The sequence below is a fragment of the Mus caroli genome, chromosome 16, assembly GCF_900094665.2.
Source record: "Mus caroli chromosome 16, CAROLI_EIJ_v1.1, whole genome shotgun sequence".
In the NCBI taxonomy this organism is placed as follows: domain Eukaryota; kingdom Metazoa; phylum Chordata; class Mammalia; order Rodentia; family Muridae; genus Mus; species Mus caroli.
Genome location: NC_034585.1, coordinates 32,851,728 through 32,854,050, shown reverse-complemented (window position 1 = coordinate 32,854,050; position 2,323 = coordinate 32,851,728). Strand labels below are relative to the sequence as shown.

Genomic DNA, 2,323 nt, shown 5'->3' with positions numbered 1-2,323 from the left:
CACTTTGTAGACCAGGCTGGCCTCGAACTCAGAAATCCGCCTGCCTCTGCCTCCCGAGTGCTGGGATTAAAGGCGTGCGCCACCACGCCCGGCTAAAATGTGTAGCCCAGGCTGGCCTCGAACTCGTGATCCTCCTGCCTCTGCCTCCTTCAGCAAATCCTACCGGCGTGCGCCACCACTACCGGCTATTTTTTTAAGCACGTGAATTCTTCGGTGCTGATCTGTCTCGCAGAAAGCATCCCCATCTGAGAGTCCTTTAATCATTTCCAAAACAGCTGCCTCTATTTCAACACATCCACACAGTCATGTCACAAAGTCCAACAGGGCTGAACTAATCTTCCATTTATTGCTTTTGCAGATTTGAAATCCTGGTGACTTAATAAGAGTCCTGACTCTCCACAGCCAACCTCAATCATAACACGAAATAGAATCTACCTGGAAAACATTCTTGCGGCACAAAACTCCTTTTATTATATGTTGATTCTTTACAACCTCAATTTTAAGAATGCTTATCAATAACTATAAGAGATAAAGGTAATGCTTCTCACCAATTCCCTATCTTCCTAGGGCAGTAACGAAAAGGGCGCAGGCATGCTTTGCTTAGTCATTGGTATGAATGGGTAAGCAGAAAACCAATGAGACTAATTTTGTCATACACAAGTCTGGTGTCAAGAAGTTCAGGCCATCTGCAAGACTACCAGATATTTTCCAATTATATTAGTGCCAGCTTATTTGGCATTATGTAAACATCGCATATTTAACAGAGAATTAATCTCCTTTATGGAAGAAAAGATTAAGTAGATGGAGACCTCCAACAGAGGCTGTAAATTAAAACTTATAAACTTGGTAGAAGGCTGAAGAAATTCCTTATCAAAATTGACAGATGTTACACTTGGTTACCTAGAAGACACAGAACGATTGACAAGGGTAAAGCCAGGAGTTTAATCAAAACGTTCTTTAAAGAATGCCAAAGACTAAAGAATGTAATCATTCAAAGACCTATTCCATATTCAGTCCTATGCCAGCAGCTCTGAGGGAAAATGGAAATCAGATAGCCAACACGTTATAGGACCAAGATGCAATTCTATGAGATACGTCCAAACAGGACACAAAGGAATGCCAGCGAGGGACGCACGTGCTTAAGTGCCTGAGGTTTCACAGCCAAGGCTGAATCCAAGCCAGTCCTAAGAAGTAGAACTTAATATGCAAAATTCAAGAGGGTCTGAGCAAAGGTCAGAAGGTGGGGGAGAACATGGTCTGTCCAGGAGCCAACAGGAGACTCATGTAGACATTGGGCTGGGGTCGGGGGAGGGCCTTAAATGTTATCCTTATACATTTCATGAGCATGATTAATATGTGTTAGTAGTTAGCATTAAACATGACTTGAAGAATATTTTTCATAAGAGATTGTTTTAGATTTTGAGGAGACATTGCCATAACAGAATAAGTAGAGAAGTGACGATGCTAGACTCAAGAAGACTCTTCTGGCCTCTTTGGATCTTGAGGTCAAAACTGTCTTCACAACACTACTACACTGTTATTTGTCCACTTCACTGTGTTGACACTAGTGCTGATTGTGTATAGGCAATGGTGATCAACACTGTTAGTGTCAAGACAGTGCAGTTAAAATGTACTGGTAGTAGTATAATTTTTAAGATTTATTTTTATTTTATGTGTATTTTACCTGTCTATGTATTAAATGCATGCCTGATTCCCAATGGAGGCCAGAAGAGGACGTCAGATTCCCGGATCTGGAGCTACAGATGGTTGTGATGTGTGGTGTGTGCTGCAGCAGTGGGTGCTGGGAATCAAACCTGGGTCCTCTGGATAAGCAGTCAGTGCTTTTAACTGCTAAGCCTTCTCTCCAGCCCCAAGTATTATATTATCTTTAAAGGTATTGTTGAGATATAATTAATTTACAGCAAACAGCATATATTTAAAGCATTTGATTGATGAATCTGATCTATCCGCATCCTGAGTCCATCAAGATAATCAAGATGACACATTCTGACCATGTCCAAAACCTCCCCAATGTCCCTTCATGATTTATGTCTCCCTATTAACCTCATGCTCTGACAACCAACAACTTACTTTATCACTATAAATTAGTTTGTAAGTTTTAGGATTTTAAGGAAATTAAATTCTGCATGAAACATTCCTTTTTTGTACTAATATTAATCAAAGACAAACAAAACAAGGTAAATTGGATCAGAATAAGGAATATGAGCCGGGCGTGGTGGCGCACGCCTTTAATCCCAGCACTCGGGAGGCAGAGGCAGGCGGATTTCTGAGTTCAAGGCCAGCCTGGTCTACAAAGTGAGTT

General features: G+C 41.2%; 1 protein-coding gene and 1 long non-coding RNA gene across 2 annotated transcripts in view; one reads left to right on the top strand and one right to left on the bottom strand.

Moving 5' to 3' along the window:
• Positions 1 to 2,148, top strand: part of LOC110311611 — a 3,234-nt gene extending 1,086 nt beyond the window's left edge. The window contains exons 2-3 of the long non-coding RNA XR_002379980.1: positions 359 to 534; positions 1,724 to 2,148. This is a non-coding gene — a long non-coding RNA (uncharacterized LOC110311611). The remainder of the gene's footprint in view (positions 1 to 358; positions 535 to 1,723) is intronic.
• The window catches only part of Hspbap1 (HSPB1 associated protein 1), a 57,326-nt gene that overhangs the window by 21,118 nt on the left and 33,885 nt on the right, over positions 1 to 2,323 (bottom strand). The gene's annotated exons all lie outside the window — the stretch shown is intronic.